Source organism: Bombina bombina, chromosome 7 (genome assembly GCF_027579735.1).
Source record: "Bombina bombina isolate aBomBom1 chromosome 7, aBomBom1.pri, whole genome shotgun sequence".
Taxonomy (NCBI): Eukaryota; Metazoa; Chordata; class Amphibia; order Anura; family Bombinatoridae; genus Bombina; species Bombina bombina.
Genome location: NC_069505.1, coordinates 13,210,551 through 13,224,393, shown reverse-complemented (window position 1 = coordinate 13,224,393; position 13,843 = coordinate 13,210,551).

Below are 13,843 nucleotides of genomic sequence, written 5' to 3'. Positions count from 1 at the left end.
ACACTACTATACAGAATATGTACAGATACTGATTAAATATACAGTATACACTAATTGTTATATAACTGCATGTAATAGACACTACTATACAGAATATGTACAGATACTGATATAAATATACAGTATACACTAATTGTTATATAACTGCATGTAATAGACACTACTATACAGAATATGTACAGATAGTGATATAAAATATACAGTATACACTAATTGTCATATAACTGCATGTAATAGACACTACTATACAGAATATGTACAGATACTGATATAAATATACAGTATACACTATTGTCATATAACTGCATGTAATAGACACTACTATACAGAATATGTACAGATACTGATATAAATATACAGTATATACTAATTGTCATATAACTGCATGTAATAGACTACTATACAGAATATGTACAGATACTGATATAAATATACAGTATACACTAATTGTCATATAACTGCATGTAACAGACACTACTATACAGAATATGTACAGATACTGATATAAATATACAGTATATACTAATTGTCATATAACTACATGTAATAGACACTACTATACAGAATATGTACAGATACTGATAAAATATACAGTATATACTAATTGTCATATAACTGCATGTAATAGACACTACTATACAGAATATGTACAGATACTGATATAAATATACAGTATACACTAATTGTCATATAACTGCATGTAATAGACACTACTATACAGAATATGTACAGATACTGATATAAATATACAGTATACACTAATTGTCATATAACTGCATGTAATAGACACTACTATACAGAATATGTACAGATACTGATATAAATATACAGTATACACTAATTGTCATATAACTGCATGTAATAGACACTACTATACAGAATATGTACAGATACTGATATAAATATACAGTATACACTAATTGTCATATAACTGCATGTAATAGACACTACTATACAGAATATGTACAGATACTGATATAAATATACAGTATACACTAATTGTCATATAACTGCATGTAATAGACACTACTATACAGAATATGTACAGATACTGATATAAATATACAGTATACACTAATTGTCATATAACTGCATGTAATAGACACTACTATACAGAATATGTACAGATACTGATATAAATATACAGTATACACTAATTGTCATATAACTGCATGTAATAGACACTACTATACAGAATATGTACAGATACTGATATAAATATACAGTATATACTAATTGTCATATAGCTGCATGTAATAGACACTACTATACAGAATATGTACAGATACTGATATAAATATACAGTATACACTAATTGTCATATAACTGCATGTAATAGACACTACTATACAGAATATGTACAGATACTGATATAAATATACAGTATACACTAATTGTCATATAACTGCATGTAATAGACACTACTATACAGAATATGTACAGATACTGATATAAATATACAGTATATACTAATTGTCATATAACTGCATGTAATAGACACTACTATACAGAATATGTACAGATACTGATATAAATATACAGTATACACTAATTGTCATATAACTGCATGTAACAGACACTACTATACAGAATATGTACAGATACTGATATAAATATACAGTATACACTAATTGTCATATAACTGTATGTAATAGACACTACTATACAGAATATGTACAGATACTGATATAAATATACAGTATACACTAATTGTCATATAACTGCATGTAACAGACACTACTATACAGAATATGTACAGATACTGATATAAATATACAGTATACACTAATTGTCATATAACTGCATGTAATAGACACTACTATACAGAATATGTACAGATACTGATATAAATATACAGTATACACTAATTGTCATATAACTGCATGTAATAGACACTACTATACAGAATATGTACAGATACTGATATAAATATACAGTATACACTAATTGTCATATAACTGCATGTAATAGACACTACTATACAGAATATGTACAGATACTGATATAAATATACAGTATACACTAATTGTCATATAACTGCATGTAATAGACACTACTATACAGAATATGTACAGATACTGATATAAATATACAGTATACACTAATTGTCATATAACTGTATGTAATAGACACTACTATACAGAATATGTACAGATACTGATATAAATATACAGTATACACTAATTGTCATATAGCTGCATGTAATAGACACTACTATACAGAATATGTACAGATACTGATATAAATATACAGTATACACTAATTGTCATATAACTGCATGTAATAGACACTACTATACAGAATATGTACAGATACTGATATAAATATACAGTATACACTAATTGTCATATAACTGCATGTAATAGACACTACTATACAGAATATGTACAGATACTGATATAAATATACAGTATACACTAATTGTCATATAACTGCATGTAATAGACACTACTATACAGAATATGTACAGATACTGATATAAATATACAGTATACACTAATTGTCATATAACTGCATGTAATAGACACTACTATACAGAATATGTACAGATACTGATATAAATATACAGTATACACTAATTGTCATATAACTGCATGTAATAGACACTACTATACAGAATATGTACAGATACTGATATAAATATACAGTATACACTAATTGTCATATAACTGCATGTAATAGACACTACTATACAGAATATGTACAGATACTGATATAAATATACAGTATACACTAATTGTCATATAACTGCATGTAATAGACACTACTATACAGAATATGTACAGATACTGATATAAATATACAGTATACACTAATTGTCATATAACTGCATGTAATAGACACTACTATACAGAATATGTACAGATACTGATATAAATATACAGTATACACTAATTGTCATATAACTGCATGTAATAGACACTACTATACAGAATATGTACAGATACTGATATAAATATACAGTATACACTAATTGTCATATAACTGCATGTAATAGACACTACTATACAGAATATGTACAGATACTGATATAAATATACAGTATACACTAATTGTCATATAACTGCATGTAATAGACACTACTATACAGAATATGTACAGATACTGATATAAATATACAGTATACACTAATTGTCATATAACTGCATGTAATAGACACTACTATACAGAATATGTACAGATACTGATATAAATATACAGTATACACTAATTGTCATATAACTGCATGTAATAGACACTACTATACAGAATATGTACAGATACTGATATAAATATACAGTATACACTAATTGTCATATAACTGCATGTAATAGACACTACTATACAGAATATGTACAGATACTGATATAAATATACAGTATACACTAATTGTCATATAACTGCATGTAATAGACACTACTATACAGAATATGTACAGATACTGATATAAATATACAGTATACACTAATTGTCATATAACTGCATGTAATAGACACTACTATACAGAATATGTACAGATACTGATATAAATATACAGTATACACTAATTGTCATATAACTGCATGTAATAGACACTACTATACAGAATATGTACAGATACTGATATAAATATACAGTATACACTAATTGTCATATAACTGCATGTAATAGACACTACTATACAGAATATGTACAGATACTGATATAAATATACAGTATACACTAATTGTCATATAACTGCATGTAATAGACACTACTATACAGAATATGTACAGATACTGATATAAATATACAGTATACACTAATTGTCATATAACTGCATGTAATAGACACTACTATACAGAATATGTACAGATACTGATATAAATATACAGTATACACTAATTGTCATATAACTGCATGTAATAGACACTACTATACAGAATATGTACAGATACTGATATAAATATACAGTATACACTAATTGTCATATAACTGCATGTAATAGACACTACTATACAGAATATGTACAGATACTGATATAAATATACAGTATACACTAATTGTCATATAACTGCATGTAATAGACACTACTATACAGAATATGTACAGATACTGATATAAATATACAGTATACACTAATTGTCATATAACTGCATGTAATAGACACTACTATACAGAATATGTACAGATACTGATATAAATATACAGTATACACTAATTGTCATATAACTGCATGTAATAGACACTACTATACAGAATATGTACAGATACTGATATAAATATACAGTATACACTAATTGTCATATAACTGCATGTAACAGACACTACTATACAGAATATGTACAGATACTGATATAAATATACAGTATACACTAATTGTCATATAACTGCATGTAATAGACACTACTATACAGAATATGTACAGATACTGATATAAATATACAGTATACACTAATTGTCATATAACTGCATGTAATAGACACTACTATACAGAATATGTACAGATACTGATATAAATATACAGTATACACTAATTGTCATATAACTGCATGTAACAGACACTACTATACAGAATATGTACAGATACTGATATAAATATACAGTATACACTAATTGTCATATAACTGCATGTAATAGACACTACTATACAGAATATGTACAGATACTGATATAAATATACAGTATACACTAATTGTCATATAACTGCATGTAATAGACACTACTATACAGAATATGTACAGATACTGATATAAATATACAGTATACACTAATTGTCATATAACTGCATGTAATAGACACTACTATACAGAATATGTACAGATACTGATATAAATATACAGTATACACTAATTGTCATATAACTGTATGTAATAGACACTACTATACAGAATATGTACAGATACTGATATAAATATACAGTATACACTAATTGTCATATAACTGCATGTAATAGACACTACTATACAGAATATGTACAGATACTGATATAAATATACAGTATACACTAATTGTCATATAACTGCATGTAATAGACACTACTATACAGAATATGTACAGATACTGATATAAATATACAGTATACACTAATTGTCATATAACTGCATGTAATAGACACTACTATACAGAATATGTACAGATACTGATATAAATATACAGTATACACTAATTGTCATATAACTGCATGTAATAGACACTACTATACAGAATATGTACAGATACTGATATAAATATACAGTATACACTAATTGTCATATAACTGCATGTAATAGACACTACTATACAGAATATGTACAGATACTGATATAAATATACAGTATACACTAATTGTCATATAACTGCATGTAATAGACACTACTATACAGAATATGTACAGATACTGATATAAATATACAGTATACACTAATTGTCATATAACTGCATGTAATAGACACTACTATACAGAATATGTACAGATACTGATATAAATATACAGTATACACTAATTGTCATATAACTGCATGTAATAGACACTACTATACAGAATATGTACAGATACTGATATAAATATACAGTATACACTAATTGTCATATAACTGCATGTAATAGACACTACTATACAGAATATGTACAGATACTGATATAAATATACAGTATACACTAATTGTCATATAACTGCATGTAATAGACACTACTATACAGAATATGTACAGATACTGATATAAATATACAGTATACACTAATTGTCATATAACTGCATGTAATAGACACTACTATACAGAATATGTACAGATACTGATATAAATATACAGTATACACTAATTGTCATATAACTGCATGTAATAGACACTACTATACAGAATATGTACAGATACTGATATAAATATACAGTATACACTAATTGTCATATAACTGCATGTAATAGACACTACTATACAGAATATGTACAGATACTGATATAAATATACAGTATACACTAATTGTCATATAACTGCATGTAATAGACACTACTATACAGAATATGTACAGATACTGATATAAATATACAGTATACACTAATTGTCATATAACTGCATGTAATAGACACTACTATACAGAATATGTACAGATACTGATATAAATATACAGTATACACTAATTGTCATATAACTGCATGTAATAGACACTACTATACAGAATATGTACAGATACTGATATAAATATACAGTATACACTAATTGTCATATAACTGCATGTAATAGACACTACTATACAGAATATGTACAGATACTGATATAAATATACAGTATACACTAATTGTCATATAACTGCATGTAGTAGACACTACTATACAGAATATGTACAGATACTGATATAAATATACAGTATACACTAATTGTCATATAACTGCATGTAATAGACACTACTATACAGAATATGTACAGATACTGATATAAATATACAGTATATACTAATTGTCATATAACTGTATGTAACAGACACTACTATACAGAATATGTACAGATACTGATATAAATATACAGTATACTATAATTGTCATATAACTGCATGTAACAGACACTACTATACAGAATATGTACAGATACTGATATAAATATACAGTATACACTAATTGTCATACACTGCATGTAATAGACACTACTATACAGAATATGTACAGATACTGATATAAATATACAGTATACACTAATTGTCATATAACTGCATGTAATAGACACTACTATACAGAATATGTACAGATACTGATATAAATATACAGTATACACTAATTGTCATATAACTGCATGTAATAGACACTACTATACAGAATATGTACAGATACTGATATAAATATACAGTATACACTAATTGTCATATAACTGCATGTAATAGACACTACTATACAGAATATGTACAGATACTGATATAAATATACAGTATACACTAATTGTCATATAACTGAATGTAACAGACACTACTATACAGAATATGTACAGATACAGATATAAATATACAGTATACACTAATTGTCATATAACTGCATGTAATAGACACTACTATACAGAATATGTACAGATACTGATATAAATATACAGTATACACTAATTGTCATATAACTGCATGTAATAGACACTACTATACAGAATATGTACAGATACTGATATAAATATACAGTATACACTAATTGTCATATAACTGCATGTAATAGACACTACTATACAGAATATGTACAGATACTGATATAAATATACAGTATACACTAATTGTCATATAACTGCATGTAATAGACACTACTATACAGAATATGTACAGATACTGATATAAATATAAAGTATACACTAATTACATATAACTGCATGTAACAGACACTACTATACAGAATATGTACTGATATAAATATACAGTATACACTAATTGTCACATAACTGCATGTAATACACACTACTATACAGAATATATACAGATACTGATATAAATATATACTATACACGAATTGTCATATAACTGCATGTAATAGACACTACTATACAGAATATGTACAGATACTGATATAACTATACAGTATACACTAATTGTCATATAACTGCATGTAATAGACACTACTATACAGAATATGTACAGATACTGATATAAATATACAGTATACACTAATTGTCATATAACTGCATGTAATAGACACTACTATACAGAATATGTACAGATACTGATATAAATATACAGTATACACTAATTGTCATATATCTGCATGTAATAGACACTACTATACAGACTATGTACAGATACTGATATAAATATACAGTATACACTAAATGTCATATAACTGCATGTAATAGACACTACTATACAGAATATGTACAGATACTGATATAAATATACAGTATACACTAATTGTCATATAACTGTTTGTAATAGACACTACTATATAGAATATGTACAGATACTGATATAAATATACAGTATACACTAATTGTCATATAACTGCATGTAAAAGACACTACTATACATAATATGTACAGATACTGATATAAATATACAGTATACACTAATTGTCATATAGCTGCATGTAATAGACACTACTATACAGAATATATACAGATACTGATATAAATATACAGTATACACTAATTGTTATATAACTGCATGTAATAGACACTACTATACAGAATATGTACAGATACTGATATAAATATACAGTATACACTAATTGTCATATAACTGCATGTAATAGACACTACTATACAGAATATGTACAGATACTGATATAAATATACAGTATATACTAATTGTCAAATAACTGCATGTAATAGAAACTACTATACAGAATATGTACAGATACTGGTATAAATATACAGTATACACTAATTGTCATATAACTGTATGTAACAGACACTACTATACAGAATATGTACAGATACTGATATAAATATACAGTATCTACTAACTGTCATATAACTGTATGTAACAGACACTACTATACAGAATATGTACAGATACTGATATAAATATACAGTATATACTAATTGTCAAATAATTGCATGTAATAGTCACTACTATACAGAATATGTACAGATACCGATATAAATATACAGTATACACTAATTGTCATATAACTGCATGTAATAGACACTACTATACAGAATATGTACAGATACTGATATAAATATACAGTATACACTAATTGTCATATAACTGCAAGTAATAGACACTACTATACAGAAAATGTACAGATACTGATATAAATATACAGTATACACTAATTGTCATATAGCTGCATGTAATAGACAGTACTATACATAATATGTACAGATACTGATATAAATATACAGTATATACTAATTGTCATATAACTGCATGTAATAGACACTACTATACAGAATATGTACAGATACTGATATAAATATACAGTATACACTAATTGTTATATAACTGCATGTAATAGACACTACTATACAGAATATGTACAGATACTGATATAAATATACAGTATACACTAATTGTTATATAACTGCATGTAATAGACACTACTATACAGAATATGTACAGATAGTGATATAAATATACAGTATACACTAATTGTCATATAACTGCATGTAATAGACACTACTATACAGAATATGTACAGATACTGATATAAATATACAGTATACACTAATTGTCATATAACTGCATGTAATAGACACTACTATACAGAATATGTACAGATACTGATATAAATATACAGTATATACTAATTGTCATATAACTGCATGTAATAGACTACTATACAGAATATGTACAGATACTGATATAAATATACAGTATACACTAATTGTCATATAACTGCATGTCACAGACACTACTATACAGAATATGTACAGATACTGATATAAATATACAGTATATACTAATTGTCATATAACTACATGTAATAGACACTACTATACAGAATATGTACAGATACTGATATAAATATACAGTATATACTAATTGTCATATAACTGTATGTAATAGACACTACTATACAGAATATGTACAGATACTGATATAAATATACAGTATATACTAATTGTCATATAACTGCATGTAATAGACACTACTATACAGAATATGTACAGATACTGATATAAATATACAGTATACACTAATTGTCATATAACTGCATGTAATAGACACTACTATACAGAATATGTACAGATACTGATATAAATATACAGTATACACTAATTGTCATATAACTGCATGTAATAGACACTACTATACAGAATATGTACAGATACTGATATAAATATACAGTATACACTAATTGTCATATAGCTGCATGTAATAGACACTACTATACAGAATATGTACAGATACTGATATAAATATACAGTATACACTAATTACATATAACTGCATGTAATAGACACTACTATACAGAATATGTACAGATACTGATATAAATATACAGTATACACTAATTGTCATGTAACTGCATGCAATAGACACTACTATACAGAATATGTACAGATACTGATATAAATATACAGTATGCACTAATTGTCATATAACTGCATGCAATAGACACTACTATACAGAATATGTACAGATACTAATATAAATATACAGTATATACTAATTGTCATATAGCTGCATGTAATAGACACTACTATACAGAATATGTACAGATACTGATATAAATATACAGTATACACTAATTGTCATATAACTGCATGTAATAGACACTACTATACAGAATATGTACAGATACTGATATAAATATACAGTATACACTAATTGTCATATAACTGCATGTAATAGACACTACTATACAGAATATGTACAGATACTGATATAAATATACAGTATATACTAATTGTCAAATAACTGCATGTAATAGAAACTACTATACAGAATATGTACAGATACTGGTATAAATATACAGTATACACTAATTGTCATATAACTGTATGTAACAGACACTACTATACAGAATATGTACAGATACTGATATAAATATACAGTATACACTAATTGTCATATAACTGTATGTAACAGACACTACTATACAGAATATGTACAGATAGTGATATAAATATACAGTATACACTAATTGTCATATAACTGCATGTAACAGACACTACTATACAGAATATGTACAGATACTGATATAAATATACAGTATATACTAATTGTGATATAACTGCATGTAATAGACACTACTATACAGAATATGTACAGATACTGATATAAATATACAGTATATACTAATTGTGATATAACTGCATGTAATAGACACTACTATACAGAATATGTACAGATACTGATATAAATATACAGTATACACTAATTTTCATATAACTGTAAGTAATAGACACTACTATACAGAATATGTACAGATACTGATATAAATATACAGTATACACTAATTGTCATATAACTGCATGTAATAGACACTACTATACAGAATATGTACAGATAGTGATATAAATATACAGTATACACTAATTTTCATATAACTGTAAGTAATAGACACTACTATACAGAATATGTACAGATACTGATATAAATATACAGTATACACTAATTGTCATATAGCTGCATGTAATAGACACTACTATACAGAATATGTACAGATAGTGATATAAATATACAGTATACACTAATTGTCATATAACTGCATGTAATAGACACTACTATACATAATATGTACAGATACTGATATAAATATACAGTATACACTAACTGTCATATAACTGTATGTAACAGACACTACTATACAGAATATGTACAGATACTGATATAAATATACAGTATACACTAATTGTCACATAACTGCAAGTAATAGACACTACTATACAGAAAATGTACAGATACTGATATAAATATACAGTATACACTAATTGTCATATAGCTGCATGTAATAGACAGTACTATACATAATATGTACAGATACTGATATAAATATACAGTATACACTAATTACATATAACTGCATGTAATAGACACTACTATACAGAAAATGTACAGATACTGATATAAATATACAGTATACACTAATTACATATAACTGCATGTAATAGACACTACTATACAGAATATGTACAGATACTGATATAAATATACAGTATACACTAATTGTCATATAACTGCATGCAATAGACACTACTATACAGAATATGTACAGATACTGATATAAATATACAGTATACACTAATTACATATAACTGCATGTAATAGACACTACTATACAGAATATGTACAGATACTGATATAAATATACAGTATACACTAATTGTCATATAACTGCATGTAATAGACAATACTATACAGAATATGTACAGATACTGATATAAATATACAGTATACACTAATTACATATAACTGCATGTAATAGACACTACTATACAGAATATGTACAGATACTGATATAAATATACAGTATACACTAATTGTCATATAACTGCATGCAATAGACACTACTATACAGAATATGTACAGATACTGATATAAATATACAGTATGCACTAATTGTCATATAACTGCATGCAATAGACACTACTATACAGAATATGTACAGATACTAATATAAATATACAGTATATACTAATTGTCATATAGCTGCATGTAATAGACACTACTATACAGAATATGTACAGATACTGATATAAATATACAGTATACACTAATTGTCATATAACTGCATGTAATAGACACTACTATACAGAATATGTACAGATACTGATATAAATATACAGTATACACTAATTGTCATATAACTGCATGTAATAGACACTACTATACAGAATATGTACAGATACTGATATAAATATACAGTATATACTAATTGTCAAATAACTGCATGTAATAGAAACTACTATACAGAATATGTACAGATACTGGTATAAATATACAGTATACACTAATTGTCATATAACTGTATGTAACAGACACTACTATACAGAATATGTACAGATACTGATATAAATATACAGTATCTACTAACTGTCATATAACTGTATGTAACAGACACTACTATACAGAATATGTACAGATACTGATATAAATATACAGTATACACTAATTGTCATATAACTGCATGTAATAGACACTACTATACAGAATATGTACAGATACTGATATAAATATACAGTATACACTAATTACATATAACTGCATGTAATAGACACTTCTATACAGAATATGTACAGATACTGATATAAATATACAGTATACAATAATTGTCATATAACTGCATGTAATAGACACTACTATACAGAATATGTACAGATACTGATATAAATATACAGTATACACTAATTGTCATATAACTGTATGTAACAGACACTACTATACAGAATATGTACAGATACTGATATAAATATACAGTATACACTAATTGTTATATAACTGCATGTAATAGACACTACTATACAGAATATATACAGATACTGATATAAATATACAGTATACACTAATTGTCATATAACTGCATGTAATAGACACTACTATACAGAATATGTACAGATACTGATATAAATATACACTATATACTAATTGTCATATAACTGCATGTAATAGACACTACTATACAGAATATGTACAGATACTGATATAAATATACAGTATACACTAATTGTCATATAACTGCATGTAACAGACACTACTATACAGAATATGTACAGATACTGATATAAATATACAGTATACACTAATTGTCATATAACTGCATGTAATAGACACTACTATACAGAATATGTACAGATACTGATATAAATATGCATTATATACTAATTGTCATATAACTGCATGTAATATACACTACTATACAGAATATGTACAGATACTGATATAAATATACAGTATACACTAATTGTCATATAACTGCATGTAACAGACACTACTATACAGAATATGTACAGATACTGATATAAATATACAGTATATACTAATTGTCATATAACTGCATGTAATAGTCACTACTATACAGAATATGTACAGATACTGATATAAATATACAGTATACACTAATTGTTATATAACTGCATGTAATAGACACTACTATACAGAATATATACAGATACTGATATAAATATACAGTATACACTAATTGTCATATAACTGCATGTAATAGACACCACTATACAGAATATGTACAGATACTTATATAAATATACAGTATACACTAATTGTCATATAACTGTATGTAACAGACACTACTATACAGAATATGTACAGATAATGATATAAATATACCGTATACACTAATTGTCATATAACTGCATGTAATAGACACTACTATACAGAATATATACAGATACTGATATAAATATACAGTATACACTAATTGTCATATAACTGCATGTAATAGACACTACTATACAGAATATGTACAGATACTTATATAAATATACAGTATACACTAAGTGTCATATAACTGTATGTAACAGACACTGCTATACAGAATATGTACAGATACTGATATAAA